This window comes from Camelus dromedarius, chromosome 26, assembly GCF_036321535.1.
Source record: "Camelus dromedarius isolate mCamDro1 chromosome 26, mCamDro1.pat, whole genome shotgun sequence".
Lineage (NCBI taxonomy): Eukaryota > Metazoa > Chordata > Mammalia > Artiodactyla > Camelidae > Camelus > Camelus dromedarius.
In genome coordinates this window covers 8946159-8968964 of record NC_087461.1, presented here as the reverse complement: position 1 = coordinate 8968964, position 22806 = coordinate 8946159, and the positions used below count along the sequence as shown (strand labels likewise).

Genomic DNA, 22806 nt, shown 5'->3' with positions numbered 1-22806 from the left:
AAAGATAAAAATGTGTACCCTGAATAATTACTGACATATCACTTCCAGATTTACAGGGGCACCATTTGAAAATGTAATGTGAATTACCATATTATCTATTTCAATGTCAATATCATCTATCTACGTAGACCTGTCTATCAATACATATACAGAGTGAGAGCTACGTTATCTAGCTCTGGTTTAATACTTGTGTTGCTTTTTAGTACCTGCAGTTCTGTTTGTATATATTTCTCTGGCTTGCACTCACGGTGATCACAAATGTGATTATAATAGCTCATCCAGTTTTCCCTAATTCAGGAAAGGTGTTGAAGTTTTATCTGTCCCATTTAACTGAGATCTAAAAGAAGCATCTTCTAGAATTGAGAATGGGATCTTATTAGTAAGAAGGGCATTGCAAATCCATTTGAGGACTACTGGGATATAATTAAATAGGAACTTAAACTGGGGCACATAAGCCCAGTATTAATAATAGCTGTTCTGGGGCACGCTGAAGAATCAGAAGTTAATCATCCCCATATCTGAGATTCCTACACTTTGATGCTGTCATTTAATTGTATAACAAAAAAGAAGAAAAACACATTTTGCAGAGAAATCAACTGTGTTCTTGAGGCTCTGTGGAGTCCAAGCACAAGCAATCATAGACTTCCTCACTGCCTCGGCTCCACCCAAGCCAAGGATTTGCTGGTAGAAGAGACATAGCTTTATTATCTACATTTTCAATGAAAGTACAAAAAAAAATGGGTCAATAGTCCATACCAATTTTTCAGAATTATCTGAGAGATTTTATAATTGTGGTAGCACTCCTTCTCAAAAGAGCTTATAGCCTCTCTCGAAATTTGCTGCACTAATCACAGCTAAGTCAGGACATTTAAATGTAGAGTGGCAGGGAAATTTCTAGAAAGTTAAAGAATCCAGTGGATCATCTAGTTTAACTGCACCCTCAAGCAAGTGATGCTTGTTTTTGAAAAAATGCAAATTATTTAATGTTGCTCTGAGGTGCACTATTGCAGAAAAGTGGTCAAATTTCCAACGATTTCATTATACAATGCTCCAAATCTCATATATTAAATATTGTCTTTGAACTGGAGATTTGCATGCAAGAGGTTTGTTGTAGCATCCCCTCAGCTTGTTAAGGGAAGCAGGATTAAGCAGAAGGAAAAATTCAATTGTAATGCAGTTGTAACAGAGGCCTGGGCTGCTCTCAGGAGGAGCCCTAGACTAAAATGGTCCTTTAGAATTGTCCTCTCTGGAGGCACAGGACCCATTACAAATGCCTGTTATTAACCAAGCATCCACACTGAGGTTTGGCAATCACGAAAAAAAGAATGTCACCTGCCCTCAAAGAGCTCAGGGTCTAGTGGGACAGAGAGAAATGCAGGTAAACAATGACACAGTGCAGGGTGACAGCGGTTGTAATAACCGTGTGGCACTGTGCTGGGGCAAGTGCCCGGCACACAGCCCACAGCTCAGAGGCATTACTACAAAGATACGGCTAGGACGCTGTGCTTTTATTTATTTTCCCTTAGTGAGGAGTTTTAATTGCTTTTAGCGTATTGCTCCTTTTGAGTTTCTGAGTTACTTCCACAGTGATGAAAGATGGAGAGCCACTGAATACATTATGTGGAAGTGGGAAGCTAGTACTTTGGAAAAGGTCCAATGCTGAGACTTCTTTTTGCTCAAGTAAAGGACTGATAATGAAAACCTCAGGATCCTCTGCCTTCCTATTACTGTTTGCACTCACCTGAAAACAAACACAACAAAGCCATCAGCTTCCCCTGGTGTGCTGAAAACTGGCTTTCAGGAATCAACTGTGTATCTCTCTTGCCATCTCCATTTTCAGTGATATCTGGTTGGTAGCTTAAAAGTGGTCGTGGTGGGAGTATTGACACCAAGGAAATTGGCAAATGCTACAAATCAGGCCTCTTTTCTTTGCTCAGAGAGCTGGTTACTATACATTTACTGACATACCGTTGCTTATAACTATAGTTAAATTTTCCTAGTTGCCATATTCTCAATAACAAATTAACAATTTTTGCATTTATAGGAGTCTAGTTACAGATGTATGTAGAAAGGGAAAAACTACTGCTTCTTCCCAAAGAACCAGAGATCAAGCTCGTTTCCTGACTACAGGCATGACCTAAAACCGAAAAGAAGCTTGGCTCTAATCAGCGATGATCAAAAGGGCTCTTCAGATATTTCTCATCACGTCCCCTGAAATCTACATCCTTGAGTCAAGTACATCAAATGTCAGATGAAAATAACAGTAATGAAAAGTGATCCTGCCCTTGGAGAAGGTGCAACGGAGTGTCACTTCTGATTTCAGGGGTAAAGAGTATGCTTGGGGATACTTTCCCTCTAAAGTTTATTTCTGAAATACTGTAAACCTGCTGTGTCCAGTGAGCTACTAACACAGAGCACAGAAGAATCAGGACAAAGGAGTCTCCTGGAGAAAGGGAGGGGAGGGCTCTGAGCCATTACACTCTCAGGAGAGAGAAACTGAGAACAATTCACAGGTCAAGATGGCTGCAGACACTTCAGCGCAAATGACAAGGAAAAGTCAAACTGGATCCCCTAAAATACGAACTCAGGCTCAGTTAGGTAATTTAGATGCTCTCCTTCTCAACATTTAAATCGGTAGTGCTTAATCTATAACTCCTTTCATTCACCAAAAAGTATTTTTAAATGAGTTATCAAAAACTGCCCAATTTGGGGAATTCTTTAAAAGGAAGATATATTATAAAAACAGAATTTAAAGTTTAAAAGTGTTTTACTTTAATTTTACAGTGACATTGGGCACACAAAAATGTAACATACTTTCTGAAGTTCACTGGAGCCGTGACTCTTCTGCTACAGCATTTGTCCACTGACTTACATGAACGCTTGATTAATATCCACACCTGTCACCACTCACATTCAAGCAGTGTCTGACCTTTATTTAGAGCAGTGGTTCTTGAAGTGTGATCCCAGACTAGCAGCCTCACCTAGACACCAGTCAGATATCCAAATTCTTGGGACTCACCCTATAATTGACAACAAATCAAGCTGTAATTGACAACTCTGTGTTGTATAATTGAAATCTACTAAGAGGGTAGAACTTAAGTGTTCCCACCAAAAAAAAAAAAAAGTAAATACGCAAGGTGATGGATGTGTTCATTAACTCAATGGAGAGAATCCTTTTGCAATGCATATGTATATCAAATACCATGATGTAGACCTTAAGTATCTTACATTTTCGTCAATTATACCTCAATAAAGCTGGAAAATAAATTTTAAAATAACTTTTTTTAAAAAGAAAAGAAAATACGGTGGAGTCCAGTGATCTGTGGTTTAAAAAGCCCTGCAGGAGATTCTGATCTCCATCAAGTTTGAGAACCACTGGTTTAGAAGTAAAAGGAAAATGAGGATAAATTCTAATTCACACAAAGATGGACTGACAGACAGTGCATGGGAGGGCACAGATCTGCCTATCTGCGTTACACCTGTGTCATTTTTGTCTTCCACAGGGTCTGCCCATGGCCAGGGTCAGTAGATACTTCCTGAATGAACAGGCTTCCTTTTCTGTCTTTATCAGTTAAAGAAATGACGCTAACTGAGCACATCAAAAATCCTCAGGCTTCACTGACTTGAGTGAAACTCAGTTATGAATCCTGCCTCAAAAGTCATTTTGATCCCATTTTGTCCCATTACTATGGTAGATAGAAGCCTGTTTCCAGCAAATGGTCCAGAGTCTCTTCCTCCTCGCTGTCGCTGTCACTGTTCCATCTCCAGGGGAAGATGGTCAAGCATGAAAATACCCAAGTCCTCTGAATCCAACACGATCTCACTTGCAATGCTCATCTCTTTATTTCTTGAAACAAGTGTTTCCAATAAAAAAATGTTTACTAAATGTCAGCTTTAGGGCAGGGAAAATAAACTCTGATTTATTTATTTCCAGATTTAAATATACAGGTACATATCCAGTCACCAAAAGGCACCTCATTTCCACACACAAAAAAGGACAACGTGTTCAGTATCAATTGCTTTGGGAAAAGGTTCAGGAGGGGTGACAATTAGAGCCAGCTCTCCGTTCAGGTACAACACAATGGTCACAATAGAAAATGGAGCCTTTAAATTTGTAGGCACTGCTTCTCACCAAGTGCCTGATACAAAAGACAATGTGTCATCACTTTGAGGGGCTTTCTAGTATGGCAAAGGCATCATTGCAAAGCAATCTAGCTTCAATTCAGAAATCAAGGCAGACTCTGATGAGGCCAATCAAATCGACTCCTTTCATAGGTCTTTGAAATGCTTCCCAGAGCAAATATTCCTCCACGACCTCTCTCTGTTTCATGTGCCACCCAAATATCTCTGTGCATCGACTCTGCACATCGATGCCATTTGACTCACTTAGACGTCACCCCTGTGAAAAGAATTGGTTTTGATATCTTCCGTAACTGGATGGAAGACCTGGCTTATTTCATGAACAAGGATTCCTGCATTTTTTGTCACTTCTAGTGTATGAGATTGCTAGTGTTTCTTCTCCCACAAGGTTTCTTTAATGTTGCACATGCCTCAGGGAAACTTATGGGAATGCTAAGAACAAAAAGTTGTCAAGTTACATATATTCAAATGTGCTTAGAACTCCATAACAGTCCATTTGTGGCCTCATATTGAACTTCAGTGCATCTCTACTCAGTTTGGTTAGATTGCTACAACCCTTTTTGATGCAGTGAAAATCAATGGTTTGTATTTAGATCTTCAGAATAATGAGATTGCACAGTATACATTGCTGCTTTCAAGTTATATCCACCTCCATGACTCCAACAAAGCAATCATTCTACCTGAGGTCCTTCAACAGTGTGCAAGAAAATGGAGAGGTCCAATCCATAAACCCTGCAGAATATTATTGTAAAAAGAAACAAGGAACATCCTGTTAACAAAAGCTAAATGACTTCAAACTGCATGCCATCCCATGCAGTCATAACCAGCAGCTTCCAAAACTGTCTAGCAATATAGATGTGCAATTTAAGATGAGATGTCACAGCTCAAGGCAAGTAGCTCACTGCTGCTCTGCTTTCTAAGACACTAAAATCACTGGCACACTGAAGCCTTCATAGATTTTACACTGTTTAATCTCTAGGGTCAGTGAGTTATGCACATTGATGATTTGTATGCCAATCGATTTTGCAAAATGGCAGCTGAGGTGTAATAAGTTGCCCATGGCCTCTGCAAACCAACCCTGTGGGGCTGTCATAGTTTATCTCAAATTTTTAAGAGTTATATATCATTATAAAATTTTTATTGTAATGCGTTGGGAAAATACGTATACTCTGGCACCACAGTTCCTTGGTTGAAGGGTGGAAGGGAAATGCCTTTGCTTAGAAAAATTTCTCAACAAGCTTTTGATGGTATGAGTACAAGGTGATAGGAGCTGGATACTATTCAACATCAGAGCACCAGGAGAGACGTGTTCTACCTTCATGGAGGAGAGAATTGAAGGGACTAGAGGTAAGAATAGGGACGAAAAGGAAAGGGTTGCTGGCAAGAACACAAGGTCCCACCTTCACAAACACTATGAAGTTGGAGTGCTCAAAAGTCACCACAAAAACAGAGAGAACCTCTGTTCCATTTTGCCAGTTTTTGTTGCTGCTGTATAGATCCCTCCTCCAAATTCCCCTTCCATAACAAGTCGTAGGAAAAATCATTGTTTTGTGTGAGTGGTCTTTGTGGGGACTCAAAGATGGTGCTGATTTTCTCATCTATGCCACATAGCACAGTACAGAAAAAACACATAAGAAGTAGAACTCTAGCTGAGTCCTGTCTGCCGACAAAGTTGGTGAAAAATATCCAAGTCGTTCAGAAAAGAGCGAGAAAAGAGGGCGCCAGGCGGTCGGAGGCCACGCCAGTGAGCGGTCGCCCTGGACGGCGGGCAGCGGGGCCAATTTGAGAGAGGAGATCTGATCACCTGGAATTAAAGTTGGTACAGAAACCTTTTCCATTCCAAACATGTTGGAGGAAGATATGAAAGTGGCCGTCAAGGTGGTGGCCGTAGGGAATGGAGTCATATGGAATCATACTTGGAAAATCAAGTATGATTCAGCGGTATTGCAAAGGCATTTTTACAAAAGACTACGAGAAAACCATTGGAGTTGATTTTTTGCAGCGACAAATCCAAGTTAACAACGAAGACATCAGGCTGATGCTGTGGGATACGGCGGGTCAGGATGAATTTGATGCCATAACGAAGGCCTGCTACCGAGGAGCCCAGGCTTGCGTGCTTGTCTTTTCCACCACTGACAGGGAATCTTTCGAAGCAATCTCCAGCTGGAGGGAGAAGGTGGTGGCTGAAGTCGCAGACATCCCAATTGTCCTTGTGCTAAACAAGACTGACCTCCTGGATGACTCTTGTATAAAGAATGAGGAGGCTGAGGCCCTGGCGAAGAAGCTGAAGCTGAGGTTCTACAGGACCTCGGTGAAGAAGGACCTGCATGTGAGCGAGGTTTTTAAATATTTGTCAGAAAAACACCTTCAAAAACTTAAACAACAGATAGCTGAGGGTCCAGAGTCAGTGCACTCAAGTAGTAACAAAATTGGTGTCTTTAGCGCATCTGGTGGAAGTCACTTGGGTCAGAATTCAAGCACCCTTCATGGTGGAGATGTTATCAATCTTAGACCCAACAAACAGAGGACCAAGAAAAACAGAAATGCTTTTAGCAGCTGTAGCATGCCCTAAAACATCTTAGGGAGGAAGAGGATTGAATTAATTGTGCGGCAAGACAGACATCCGGCTGTCGTGGTATGTGACACGATTTCTCAGCGGACTTTGCACCCAGTGGCTCTCTGGAAGTTGACGGGCTTAACTGTTGTCCCGCAGTGCTTTTCAAGACGGAGCGAGATCTTTGGTGGAAACCTTACTGCCCTGTGGACTCATTTTAATTTTTTTACATTAGACGAAGCTTCTCCTGTTTTTGAAGGAATGCTATAAGAAATAGCAGAAACAGGTTTTGCTGAATTTTACATGCTGGAAAACATAAAGGAAATGCCTAAATATATTGGTACAGATTTTAATATTATGGGCCAAGGAAAGATAGCGAGCCTTCTTTCTCCGAGATTGGTCATCTCGCTTTTCTGGGAAATGGTATTGGATCTGAATACTTACAGAAAATGCTATCGAAAGGTAACCCTCTGGTCTTGCCAGAGAGCATTCGTGTGTACTCTGGCGATGTTCCTTGTGCAGTATCTGTAGGATCTAGAATGTGGGGATACACATGCCAATGCCTGGTACTGAAGTGAGCCGGAGGGGAGTGTGGTGTTTAAGGACATGTAGACTCTCATTCATTCATTCATAGAACCATTGACCATTCTAAGTTTTTATTTTTAATAAGAAATTCCAGACATATATTTTGCAAAATGAGCTCAGATTTTAAAAGTGCTTTGTGCCAAAAATATATCATACCTAATTTTCAGTGCTTTCCCTGAATTTGTACTGTTTATAAAGTCTTTTAAGAGCAGTTTTCCTCTCTGCCAGGGTAGGTGACAGGAGGATAAATATCTCAGTGCTGGAGCATCTCCCAGGTGGGACTGGCCTTCCGCACGCCTGGCGGGTCCTTCAGGAGAGACGAGGAGGCCACGGGGACTCCCCGTCCTGTGCATTCGGCCACTCCCCCAGCACCTTTTGCTGCTCACAATGCAATTTTGAACTTATAGGATTATGCTAACAATTTTATAAAATGTGCAAGAAATGATCTGTTGTCTTAATCCATATGATGGATTCTATAGTGCCCTGCAACACTAAAGCATCTTTTTGTTTACACGTTTTTGTACGGTATTTTAAAATTATCATTTAAAAATTTCTACAGCCTTCCATTTGTACAGCACTTTCTCAAGAGCTCTGTCAGCATCAAGTGCAAAATAACTTCTTTTAAGAAACGATTTTAATATGTAATCATGTGACAGGGCATAAATTTTGTGACTTGGGACAGTGGCTTTCCCACTAAGATAATTGCATGAACTCTGTTAAAACTGACCATCATTCATCGCTGACTTTGTTTTTAACCCCCTGCAATATACCTGGTTTTTACAGGATTTTAAAATATGTAAAAGTAACTTCTCTTGACAAAAAAAAAAAAAAAAAGAAGTAGAACTCTAAAAGTTAGAGACAAAGAAAATGTCCTCAAACTTTTCAGAAATCCTGGCAATAGCTCTGTTTCTCTATAGTCATAGTATTGGGGGTGAAGCTGTTGAACAGATTTCTTGGATCTTCAAGACAGGCAGGTTCCCAAGGTTCTATTTGGTTTATTGAATATTTTACATTCTAAAGAAATCTGGCATCATTAAGGAGAGGATGCTAGAGATACACAGATCCCAGGCTTAGAATGATAGATCTAAATAAAAACCTTTGAGATTCACTCAATAGTGTAGTGTTTCCACATATGAATATTTCTAAATTTAATTTAAGTGCCAAGGGTATAAACTTTTAACATTTTTGTAAATTAATATATGAACTCTCAACTCACAGTGATCATGTATTTAACGTAAACCTGGACATGGTTCTTGCTAAGAAAGGAACCATATAAACTCGTGGCTATAAAGATGTCTCTCTCATGCCACTTGCTTTTCTCTCAGTGATGAATTATTTTTAACAGCTTTTTATCAAAAGGTAAAGTTGGATAAGACTTCCATTCAATTATTTCTAGTAATGAGATCTTTGATTTCATTTTCCCTTTTTTATTAGACATGTGTTTCTCAGAAACACGAAGATTATCATTCCAGGCTCCATTACTCCTTCTTTAAAAACCATTCAATAATTTTGTAAAATAAAAAGGGTTCATCTGATGGATAGTTGATTGATTTTTTTTTTAATGGAAGAGATGGTAACCCTTAAATTGCATGACATCTCAGGACTACTTTCTTCCCCCCGTTTGGGTATCAGAAAGAAGATTAACTATTTTACTTTCTATTTCCACTGTAGTCAGAAGCCTGTCCATGTCAGGCCACAAAGACACGTTCTGTGTTCTGCACAGCAGCTGCTCAGAACTCAAAATTTCCTCTTTGTTCACAAGATGACCTGCCTTGACCATGTGATAAACTGCTCCCCTTCCTTCCCTGGGAACAAGGTCTAGGCCAGTTTGGGAGCTTAATGTGAACAACAACAAAAACTTACATGATACTTATCTAGTCTAGAGTGAAACACAGTTTCTGAGATGATCTATTCTCTCCCTGTACCTAATTAAAAAAAAGAAAACATAAAACAAAAAACCTCTACCCAAATTAATTCCAAACAACAAAAACAAAGGCAGCTGTGGAATGGACTTCAAGTATTGGGCTTCCATCACAGTGGTGGAGAAGTACTAAATCCCAAATGCCCTGACCAATTATATTTCATATACAATTCCAATTAATTTTAGAAAGATAGAACTGGTTACAGAGGTACTTGGCTTTATCAGACAGTTTACTGAACAGCCAGAGGAGATGTCAGTTTTCTAGTTCTGGTTTATGTGTTCAAATGTCATAGGATAGTACAGCTAATAGGTTATAATGATTTATTTCATGTCTAAAGGTTTTATCAATTATTGAATAGAGCACATAGTGAGCGATCAAGAGCTTTATCTTGGTTCAGAGAGGGGTCAAACATTCACTCTCCACAATAGCATAAGAATAAACCAAGCCATGAAATTAGTCATTTGCGTCTGTCTTAGATAGTAATTGTATAACAGGAAACTTATCGCCATAAAATCAAGCTCGATTACACACTGAGATGATAAAGAAATAGATGATTAACTTCATCTGGTCTTCACTATGTGAAATGGCAGCAATGTACATAGAAACAATAATTTTGATTTAAGAACATGTGTTAATCCAAGAAGATATTTGATCTAATGAAAAACAAGTTAGGCCTCTTGTTAAGAGCTCAGCTTGCAAGAATATGCTGATCTAAGTCAGACAACTGCAAAGGAATCATCTAAGCATTTGATCACTTGGAAGTCACAATCAGAAAAGAGTATGCATATCTGCTGGCCTTTCTGGTATCACCTAGTATATAAAACAGGTACCAAGACTGCATGTAACTCAAAGTCTAAGAAATAAACCTTACTGTCTCCATAACATTCATTGCAAAAATTTGATTTGTATTGCTAGGGAATATGAAAACACAACATAAATTGGTATAACTTTTCTGAATACAGCCTGGCAACATGCATTAATACCTGTATACCGTTGTTCCAGCAAGGCCATATGTAGAATTTCTACTACTCAGCCAATCAGATCAGTGCACAAAGATGACTGTACAAGTAACTTCCTCCCAATGCCATTTAAATAAAAAAACTGGGAAACAGCCTCCATGTCCATCATGAGGAGCCTGGTGACATACATTATGATGCAACAATTTCATGGAATACTGTGCTGCCATGAAAGTGATAATTCCATGTGTTAACATGGAAAGAAGCTACTTCCAGAATATTACTGAGTCAAAAACATATACAATTGATGTGATTTAAAAAAAATATAGACATATAATGTAAATGTATATAGGAATGAAAAGCTGTCTGGAGATTTGTGTATGAAAATATTAAAAGAGGCTACCTCTGGGTATGAAATGCACAAATCTTATTTGTGTGTGTTAAACTTTCTATACTTCACATTCTTAAGGAGCTCAATATTCATTTTAAATTGTGACACACATCGGCAGGGTACTCTATCTTCTCTAAAATTAATTTCCACACCATCCAAGTTTGAAGATTAGAATTAGAGACAGAACTAAATTGGTACAAGTGTGCTTGCAAATTCCTTAAGCCCCAGTTCGCAAATAAGCATATATATATATATTTGTCATGATATGTTAACATTTCCAAATTATTGAATTCCATCAATTCAATTGCCTTGTAAGAAATGAGAGACATTTATGCTGACATTTTACAAATGATACAAGTGTCCAAAGAGAAGGTATCTAAAATTACTTTTTAATTAAAGAGAGGTTCCCAGTAGCATCTCTTAATTGCTACTATTTCTTAAGTTTTTGCTACCTGCACTACAAAATGGGGTAATTGCATAACCTTATGACCAAAATATGAGCTCTAATGAAATCATATGTCACTCTAGATATCCTCAATGTGCTACGTGAGACAGAATCTTGCCATTACCATGAGTTTCACTCTTGTAGCACACACACTGTAAGGGCTGCTTTCATTAAGGATCCTATTATAATTCTTGTCACCATATTCATGACTGTAGTTTCCTTGGACTCTGGGTGTATTTCAAATGTACACTTTCCCCTAGTACTTACTGCTAGTTATGTTATTAAAATTTTTCTCAGAATAAAATTCTGGGTTTGAAAGATAACCCAGGAGACCTACACACTCCATTTATCTTCCAAACAAGTGTGATGGAGAGGAGGGAGAATGTAATCTTTTACCCTTTCACAGCAATGTGACTTGGCCTCATTAGGGAGGGGACATTTCCACAGCCGAAAACTGTTCATTACTGATGAGAGAAGACAGAAAAGTCAAAAAGAGAACTGCTGAAGGATACTTAAAATTAAAGAATATATTCAAACGCGGAAGGCTTAGTGGCATACAACACAGGCAACAAGCAGGAGCCGTGCAGAATACATTTTTGGTTTGATTGATTTTGTTTTTGAGAATTTATAGAGGATATACCAAGCCCTTTAAGAGAGAAGGGACCTAGGAACTGCTGATTGGCTAATTTAACCTAATCACTTAAAAATACAGTTCAACAACTATCAGTCAATTCTATGTGCAATGGAAACAGTGAATCCTATTAAGAATGGCCAGCAAGTCATCCTCCTGCACTTGGGGCGATGCACTCCAATGAATTTCCCAATTCCCTTCACCAGAATCCTCTGTTTCCCGGTTGCATTCAGTCCTCCGTCTCACAGACAGACATTAGAGAATTAAGGTAGTTCAGTCCTCTGGGACTAAGCCAATCAAAATTTTTAGGTAATTCTAGTATGTAGGACATGCATGTTAAGGACTCAGTTGACAGAGAATGTGCTGGATAGGGGGCTTACATAAGTGTGAGACATACCATCTGTGCTGTCATTGATCCCATCTTTTTGTCCTTTCATCCATACTTTTGTTCATCTACCCAGTTACATAAAAATCTAGGTAGCAAGCTACGTAATGTCTATCACCAATCAGCAATGAGCAAACCCTCAAACCAGTGGGTTTGTTGGACAGTTGAAGTCTTCATGGAGCAATGCTGACAGTGAGGTTCCAGAGCAGAAACAGATACAGATGTAAAATAATAGAAATAAAGTAGGAGTCGTACATGCAACTGTACACTTTCTAAAAGATATATTTAAAGGCAAAGGAAATGTGGTAAATTATTTTTAATATATCTTATGAGTCCCGGTATATCCAAAATGTTACCATTTTAACATATAATCAATATAAAAATGATTAATGAGATAGCTTGCTTCCTTTTTAGAAACATTTCAAGTGTGTAGAGTCTCCCTGAGAGTAGTGGTTATCATTTATTCACTTATCTTTCCAGTCAGTAAATACTCATTTTCATGTAAAATGGCTTTTTAATTTTTTTTCTTTTTTTTTTTGGTGCTGTGGAGATTACAAAAGCAAATAAGACATTTATAATTCCAAGGAATTTCCAGGCAGTAGAGATGGCATGCCCAATGATTATTCTAACAGTTAGAAAATCGTAAGAATCTTTAAAAAATTAAATGAATGCTATGATGGGCTAAAGGAGTTTTTATTTCCAGTATATCAAGAGAAAACAGATGGGAACAATTTTTAAAAAGAGCAAGGGAACCGATTTTTCTGAGGCTGCACTCAGGCATACGAGTACACCAGGTACACACCCTGTTCATAGTAGGCATCGTGAATGTGTTTTACATATTTTATCTCATTTAATCTCCCAAACGATTGTGTATGATAAGTGTTGTAATGGCATCTACAAATAATGAAAATAGGACTAAAATAGTTAACTGCTTTACTCAACCTCATGACAGCCTTCAGACCAGAGTCTGTTAGACTTCATGTTCCACATTTTTTCCTCTCCCTAACCCTGGGTACCATTGGTGGGAGAAGCAAGGTGTGTGCTGTGAGTTGGGTGGGCTCTACAAATTTCCTGGGGAAAGGGTAGAGAATGTTAATTTTGGGGGAAAGTACAGTTGACCCTTGTGGGATTAGGGGGGACTATCCTTTGCTCAGTGGAAAACCCTCGTATAATTTATAGTCGGCCCTCCCTACCCACGGTTCCTCCATATTGGGGTTCTGCATTCAGCCAACCACTGATCATGTAGTAAGTAATGAAGTATTTGCTATTGAAAAAAAAAATCTGCAGATAAGGGGTCTCGCATCTAAGTGGACCTGCACAGTTCAAACTTGTGTTTTTCAAGTCAACTGTAGTTCACTTTGATGGGAAATCAAGTGAAGACAGAATGAGAAGCAGTCACAGGAGATTAGTACAGAGAAGGCCCACTTACAGCCCCATCTGGGCTTGTTAGTTAGAGATTTCTTAGCAATAACACAAGCCACACATCCGCTTTGGGAGGAGTGTCCTGAAGGAAGGGGAAGGATATGGATGGAAGAGCAGCAGTGATACTGAAGGCATCCTTTGAGTGACCCATCCCTTAAGGAGACCAAAAGGCACCCTGAGAATTTTCTGATGCTTAAGTTATGACAGAAACATGTTTTTCAAGCTTATATTCATTTTTAATATAAAGTTTATAAATTTATGTTTACTTGTTCACTATGTGAGCAATCTGTATTAAATAGCGTGTTAAGTTAGAGAAATCAATCAATCAATCAAACCTGAGGATCCCCAGATAATAGTTTTCTGGTCATTCTAAATTAATTTATTTAAATTAAATATAAAATAAATTCAAGTAAATGAAGTTATATTGTGAAAATTGAATTAAAGCCCATACTATGTTTTTGTTCTGTCTAAGGATGTCCTATATAGACCATACAGAATGCGTATGTATCAGCAAAATTCAAAGGTCAGGTGTAAATAATAAATTACTCCATTGTACGCAGTGCAAATCATGTGAACCATCCGAATGGACATACTAATGCTAGATGCTTGCTCCTGGGCTTTTCCCTCAAAGAGCATTTACAATTACTTCAGCTGCCTATTGCTAAAGATTGGCTTAGAGGAAATTTTCATTCAAAATGTTAGTAAGGATAATAAAGGAGAAATAAATATGTACCAAATTTTGGCCTCAGGAAATAGTGTTAAATGGGCTGATGAAAAAAATCAGTCAATATGCAACGCTTGGTTTACTTTTTACTACCTTCAAATAATTGCTTTAAAAGATAAGCCCATATATTTTGCTTAAATAAGTCAATTGTGCCTTTTTACATTATTATTCTCATAGTCGCTGCCTGTCCCAATGTCTCCTTATCCAGTCCACTCTTCATCAGAACCTTCTGATAGACCTGTTCTTCTGTCTTATTATTCAAGCCAAAAAAAATAGAAGTTATAATTGATTTTCCTGCTGCCCCATCCTCCATTTCCCTACACACCCCTCACCATTAACTCTCCAGAGTGCAGGCACGCTCACACTCACACGTGCACACACACTCACCAGCACACACTCTGAATATTGCAGCAAGTTCTACTGCCTCTACCCCTAATACACAATCTCAGATGCCTCCCCTCCTCCCCCTCCCCACCCCACAGTCCTGCCAAATCACCACCAACCAGGCCTGAGCTTCCACAAGTCTCAGTGGTCACTCTGTTCTCACTGCGTTCTCCCTAAAACTCATTCCCTACCCGTCAGTCTAAATATTTAAAACTGTGAATCTGATCCTGTTATTGTCTCACTTCCTTGACATTCTTCAGTGGCTTCCCATTGGCCTCCAAGCTCCTGAGTGAGCTGATCACTGACTCTGATATCCGCTAAGACCACTCTCCTTCTATAAGCCCCTGTGACATTTCAGTTTAGGATGCAGAAGCCTCTTCCTGCCTTGGACCTGTTCCTGCAGTTGCTTCGAGTCTGGGGTCCTCTTCTCCTAGTTCCAGCTGGATCTTTCCTACTGTCAGGTTGGGCTCTAATGTTCTCCCCTAGGGGGAACCTTCCCTAACCACCTTTACTAATGGAAATTCCCCCCATAACAGCTCTGACACCTAACCTTTGTTGGTTTCCTTCAGAGCATTTTAACAATTTGATAATATCTGGTTTACTTCTATGCTTGTTTACCTCTATCTCCCACTAGAACATAAGCTTCATAAAGCAGGAACTTGATTGTCTATTCCACTGCTGGATATTAAATGCCTGGTACTATGTTCCTGACATATAATAAATTCTCAATAAATACGTGTTGAATCATATACATATACATATCACATTGACATAGTTTCTTATGCAGAACTCCTATTAAAATCACCCTCTTTCTCAAATACTGTAGGAAATTTACACTACAATATTAACAAGTAAACAAGGTCTAAAAATGATGACTATAACATCTGGATTCTTGATTTTAAAAAAATGTACAGAAACTACAGAATTCTGAGTTATACATGTAAAATCAGGTATAAAGATACAAGATTGAAAACAAAAATAAAACCAAAAAAGTCCTTTGGCTCACTACCATCAACCTAGACAAGAACAAGTTAACCTATTTAAAATTTGCCCCTATGTCTCAGTCTTTTTCTGCTCCTGGAAAACCTGAAGAAAGGGACAACTAGTCAACTTACTGAATTTACCTACCGCTCAATATATTTCTAAGATTGCTGCTTTTCTAGTAGGTACACACCAAAGCAGTTCCTTTCAACCTGAGCAATAATAACAAAAGTCATATATACAACATTTCTTTGTATATTCTCTGAACCAAACATGTAAGCAATTCTCTAATTAAGAATGGAATTGTCTGGGGGCTTTGGCCGCTAAACAGAACTTCCTACATTTCATCTCCTATTAGTTCCATACAGCCAAGGATGGTTTAATTTTAGCTGAACAACTTTTGGTTTGGTTTTGAGATCCTATGGGAGAATCCACGCTGCATTTATTCAATTAATGTTGAATGAATTTAGGTGGTTGACTGTCATTATTTATGTGAGGGTCATAAAAAAATCAGTGTCATTTCCTGGGAAATTAGCAGCCAGTCAGCTGGTGCAAAGACTGACTTAATAAATAACTCACTTTATGGTCCAAACAACAGCTGCTGTTAAGAACCCAAGGAGGCCAAGAGAGATCTTCTGGACACTCAAGTGTTTTGATATGTCCATTTGTAACTTGGAAATTCTTCCGTTTGAATCAGAATCTGACATTAAAGAGAGTACCAAGCAAACTAGTCTACAATCTTTGGCAGAGATGTGACGACAGGGCAGGTGTTACTTAAAGTCCTAAGAGCAACCTAGAGTGTGATTTTTGTCAAAGACAGAAAAGAAATAAAATTACCACTCATCTCTCATACTGACTAAAATTAGCCAAATTTGGTAAGTTCTGAATTTGCAGAAAACATAGTTTACTTTATACTATAGTAAATTGTGACCTCTGAAGCATTTGTTTGCAGGGTAAATTATCATGCACCAGCAAATTCAGCAGACTGACACCTTCAATCCAAACTATGAGAAGTTATCATCGTGAATTGCATAAGGTTCTGAGAAATCATGAGAGAGCTTGTTCTAAAATGGCAGTAATACTCAAGCAAAGACTTATTTTGCCCTAAAGATTGAAAGTCTTATTAAAAATCGTTCATTCAACAAATATTTATGAAGCATTTAATATAAACCAAGTACTAATATTATTGCTCTGAAAGAAATTTTTCAGAGGCACTAGTTACAGAACAATGGGTTTTGTTCTTAATGAATTCAGGTGACTATGAACATAAATTAGTCTATAAGCCAAGGTGCTGAGGCAGGTCAAGACTGTTTAGCTGAAAACTACCAAACCAAGGTTCAAGTTCATATACTCAGTATGTATTCAGGTTACATTCATATGTAGTCAGTATTGAAGCAACAAGTTTATAGACGGCAGTTTCTCCTTCAATAACTCACTTAGGTGCCCCAGAGTTGGGCTGTAACAAAGCGTCTGCCTATTGAACATGGTTAAAATGATCAATACATTTTCTATGCCTCAGTGAGTGTTTTTAAAATCATATTATTAGGTTATGGTCAACAGGACACACACACACACACAAACACACAAACACACAAACACACACACACACATACACACACACACTAACTACCATTTCATGTAATAAGTTTTATGTAACTGCAGAAAGTAAAATATGTCTACTATCAAGTTTCTATTCAGTAGTCCAATGTGTATGTAGACCCACTGACAGAAAAGTCTCCATTATCAAATTAAATTGTCATTTTCTCTTAGATAGTCACACAGAAAACCAGGATATATTGAGAAATGAATATTCTTTTTACATCCTAATATAAGCACCATTCCTATTATTTTATCTCCCTAACAGTACACTGAAATGTCAATCTCATTTACCACATTTCAACTGAGGTTAAAGGTGCATCTCTGATTTACCCCCTACTGTTCCTGTTAATTCTTTTAGTTTTTCTCTGCATCTAACCTCATGTACTCCCAGAAGATATTCAGATACCTATGCTCTGACAAGCACTGGAAAAATGATTATATCATAATAGCTGTTAATTCTTTCATTTCTGCATATCAGAATGTTTCCCACTTAACTATTAAAGGTCAAATTTTCATCTAGCCTTCAAACACACAAAGAATTCATATTTTGGCATGTAAAATACTCCTGCACAAATTCAGGCTCTTCAAGAATTGATAAAGGAGCATATATTCTGTCCATTAGACAGCTTCACAACATATATGTGTGTTTTATTCTGCAGTGCTTTATTCTTTAAAAATATAAAAGATATAGAAAGCAGAATTTCTGAGATAATAATAGCCATCATTTTTAAGGTAGATTCTTTTATTAGTAACAGCTTTACAAAAGAAAAGAGAAGCTTAGGGAGTCGATGCATGGCTCAAAGCCACGAAAATCTCAAAGGAAAAAGCTGGAATCCACATTAAGCTCTCTCTTTCTCCCAAACTGAGAGCATTAATTTAACTACCACACAGTAACAGAATTTTTCTGATCCCAACTACAATTTTCCACTGAAACAATCAAGCGTAATTTATAGAGAAAATGTCCAGCCATAAATGGAGAAGTGGAGCTAAGAATGGTTGGTCATGGGGTTTGAAGTCCAAGATAATGTCAATATCATTCTTAATTGAGGGCACTGCATTCTATCACTCCTCCTGAGACAGAGAAAATCATTCTGCAATGTCATCCTCTACTTGCTTGGTGTAAGACCCTTGTTTATTTTCCCCATTTTCCCTTCATAGAATTGGAGACAGGGCACCAGTAGAGGGCAGGCATAACTGGAAAGGGAACACATGTCTCTCAATTTGTCCCCTTTCTCTAGGCCCTGATAATAATAGGTTGAGTATTTGAACACTGCAAGGATGCCTTTGGGTGCTAATTTTATGATGAAATGTATTGTGAATTGCCAGTTGTGAAGTTAAAAATTCATTTCACAGGAAGTCCTTGAATAAGCTTATTTAACCATTTCATCCTATAACCTTTTAAAGTGCCTACTAGGGGTGTGATCTCATTTAGTCATCAAAATGGGTAATACAGCCTCCAACATAAAATACCTTATTGGACCCTTGATTTTATAAGACTCATATCAGTAGTTAAGTTCAGTGATTCCACAAAGATTTAGGGACATCTTTAATAAGTAATGTACTTTTCTAGATCCCTTGGGGATGGAAGATTCAAATGTGAGCAAAAGCTATCCACATTTTTAAGGAGGTTTTTTTTTTTCCAATATAAACAGTGATAATAAAGTGAATGCAACACTTAACTATAGCAAAAATTGTAACTTGATAAAAAGCAGAACAGTAGAATTGCACCAAGAAAAAAAAGAGAGAGAGACATAAATTACCCTGATGGGATCACAGAACCTTTTCAGGGAAGAGAGACCATTAGTGTAGGATTCAATATGCTAACAACATGTTTTCCAAGAAGAATTTTGGGCATAACATTAGCAAAGCATGGTAGCAGTAAAGCACAAGATGCTTTTGGAGAAACCAGATACGTAGTTATCTAAGGCTTCAGTAAGTAGGGAAAGAAGGCCAAGCTGTAGAAAACTTCAAGAAACTTGCCCAGGGACACAGAGCTAGTGTCAGAGTCAGGATTCAAGCCTGGAAGTTTGGGCTCAGAACCTGTTTTCATAACTACTGTACTATACAACACTGTATTAGTTTCATTTTGCTGCTGTAACAAATTACCCTTTCTAGTTTCTGGAGGTCATGTCATTTTCATTCCTTGGCTCATGACCCCCTCCCTCATCTTCAAAGCCAGCAGTCTCATGAGCATCTTCAAATCTCTCTTGACTCTCAGTCTCCTGCCTCCCTCACTTATAAGGACCGTTGAAATTACACTGGGCACATCCTATTAATCCAGGATAATCTTCCCATTTTTAAGGCGGTTGATTAGCAAACTTAATTCCTTCTGCAAACTTACTTTTCGCCATGTGACATAACATAGTCACAGGTTCAGGGGAATAGAATGTGGACATCCTGGGAGAGGCATTATTCTGCCTACTGCAAACAAGATACTAAATTTGGCTAGAGCAGAGGGATACAGCAGAAGCTGACGCTGGGGAGGAACATGAGGAATGTGATGAGATAACTGAATGCTAATGAATCTAGGGGTTTCTGTAAGCTATGAGGTGATTCTCCCTCTCCTCCTCCCACATTTCTAGAGCTACATTTTAGAAGTTAACTCACTCAGGAAGTGGTACATAGAATTAAATGAAGGACAAAATAATTGGAGGCAGGGGATTCAGCTGAGCTGCCTTGAGAAGCTTCTCTAATACACCACAACCAATTCATGATGATGTTAACCATCTTTTCAACACTGAAAGCATTCTGCCTGAGCCATTCTCATCCTTAACCAATGGGTGGAGTGAATTTGAGCAGCATGCAATATTAGGTCCAATTTGAATGATTATTCTTTTATGCGGTAGTGTTCAAAATTCTAACAAGGGGTTTGAGGGCTGGTGTGAAAGTACATTTCCAGTCCTCTGGAAACCTTTTTCAACTCAACGGGGTACAGCATAATGCACATCTTTCATATCTGACTGGAGTGAATTGTAGGCTTTGTCACATTAACTGAGAGTAGTCTGTTGGGGTGAGATGTGGGCTTTTCTCACTCCACAAGACTCAGTCAATTCACTGAAATGTAGAGGCAACTGAATTTACTCTAAGCATCTGAGTGTAATTATGAAGCACGGGCAAGATGATACTGAAAGATTGTGGGGTCCTTGGCAGGTCAGATGAACCTGAAGACAATTCAGGTCACATAACAAACTGCTCACAGCCAAAGATTTCACTCGTACCACAAGGCTGAAAGCCATCCCCTGGTTCCATCAGGACCGCATGGGGAAGAATAAAAGACCAAGGCCAAGAGGACTGAATCCAGGCCAGCGTGGCCTTGGCAAGGCTGATAGTCAGTGAGTGTTGCCAACATGGCATCCACTTCCAAACAAATTGAAGGTTTACAGAATGGGGATAATGCCTAATCCCCAGCACGGCTGCATGACTTCACTCTGCTACAAATGCAGCAGGATTTTTTCAATAGTTTCATTAGACTCTCTTGTTGGCCACATGGGACAGTGACAGAAAGACAGGCTCCTCAACAATGAGCCTTTCAGTACAGTTAGTAGGTCGTCGGAGGAAGCACTCAAAGGGGCAAACAAGACCACACGGATCCCTGTATCTGAACGGCAACAGTAAAGTTCACTGTGACGTGCAACAATCTGAATACTTTTTTCATGAAAAATTACCAAACACAGAATTTAACAAGTAGAGAAACACATATTTCAAATATATATTATGTGGCATAGCCATGTGAATTGATATATAATCTAAAGTCAGATTATATGTCAGAAGTTGGAGACAAAACAAAGATTCTTATTCTGGACCTTATTTCCATCTCTCTAAAATAAATCTGCCAATGAGATGTGATGGCTTCTTAGTGGAACTATGCCATCATTTCTCTATTTCTCTAGAGAATATTTATTACTAACCAGGCTGCAAGAAAATCTCTCTAAAGCAATTTTAACTAGGGGGATAAAAAGAACTGTGACACCTACAAGAAAGCATTTCAAACTGATTTCAGGTTTATGAGAATATTATAGATATCATCTGGTAATTATAATCTAAAATCCTTCAGATCATTACTATATTTACTATGTAGCTACTTCCACATAATAGTTACCCAAAAGTTGAAAACATGCCTCATTTTTTTAGAGAAAAGTGGTAGAGTTAATAGCCAGCCATCTGAATGGTACAAAGGCTGCATCCTATCAAATGTGGTGAATGATTGTTCCAGCGAACAGTGCACAGTACAAGTCTATCCCCTCCATAAAGAAACACACATCACCCAGCTGCTCTTCCAAGTAAACAAGTCCCTGAAATAACTCATTTTCTTAGGATGGGTTGATTGGACTTAATAGGGCTAAAAGGACAGGATAATACTTTTCCTACTTCAAAAATTTCTTCAGATGACTGGTACTGTACAAGGTAGAAGGGGAAATATTCAGTAAATAATAGGAAGAAAGCCCAGCAGCACAGGGAGCTTTGTTTGGTCTAATATTTTACAAAGAACAGCAATTTTTTTGCCTTAATACATCTTGACCAGCAAAGCTCTGCCAGTGGCATATGGCAACGCTTATGCACTCAATCACTCTATGAAATAGGATCTCGTATAATGGCTGCTCCATTAAAATACTCTCACCCTGGCAGACGGGAGAAGGGAGGTCTCTGGTGTCTGCTTCATTTCTGAGAGAACGATGGCAAAGACAGAGAACTCCTTAGCATGAGAAGTTGAGAATATTCTCTAAGACTTAAAGTAGATTGTACAGAAGAGAAGAAATGCTTAAATGTAGCAGCCATCAGCATAAAGATACATGCTTACATCAAAAAATAGCCTATTGCTACAAAACACCTGTAAGCAAGAACAGTGCCCCATTAAATAAGCCAGCAGCCAAGCAAGGTTACACCTGGATTATTCAGGGCTAAATATATCATCGTGGGGGGGACTGCATCCTTTAATTGCTGCTTCCTCCTCTACTTCTCCAGCGATACCCCAATTTCTAGCAATTGTACTATGAAGTACAGAGAGATGGAAAAGAAGCCAGACTCAAAGCCATTATATCATCTATAAGGAATAGCGTAGAAAAGGGGGCCTTTCTAAGGTGGAGGGATTATAATTAATGGCCAAAATACTGATTTTGAATGAAATGAAGATGTCATTGCTCATAATAAGCACCTCCTTGTTATTATAAATAAGCACTGGTTGACTTGACCTTTTCCCCTGTAAGGATTTTAATTACTATTTAGTCAACTGAAAATGTAACTATATAATATACTTTGAACTGGATCTGAAAAAAAAGTTTAGACTTTTCTTTGTAGTATTTTTGGAGAATCCAATTAGGTTTAATGAAAAATGTTATGAGTCATGTAAAATGGGACATAAAAAGTTACAGAATTTGCTTAACATTAAGAGAAATTTATTAAATCATTTGAAATCATTTAATGCAAATTCCAGAAGATAGTACTCAGAATTATTAGAGAAAACAATTACAAAATACCAGCAGGCAAACATCCTATTTTTTGAGGCACAGCAGAAGGTGTGGTAAGATGCTACACCACGTGATATTCAACAGCTTTTACCATCTGGACAATCTTTTTTTCTCAACAGCATTTCTTTTTAATAGCATTTCCAATATTTCAGTTTAAGTACATTTATTCTTCCTCTAGCCTTTGGAAAAAACTAGAGGATGGTTGCAAAATTATTACCATCT

At 38.4% G+C, this 22806-nt stretch overlaps 1 protein-coding gene and 1 pseudogene across 1 annotated transcript in view; one reads left to right on the top strand and one right to left on the bottom strand.

Annotated features, from left to right (window-relative positions):
- The window catches only part of PLXDC2 (plexin domain containing 2), a 335747-nt gene that overhangs the window by 224729 nt on the left and 88212 nt on the right, over window positions 1–22806 (bottom strand). The gene's annotated exons all lie outside the window — the stretch shown is intronic.
- On the top strand, window positions 5620–6726 carry LOC105084924 (ras-related protein Rab-23-like; annotated as a pseudogene).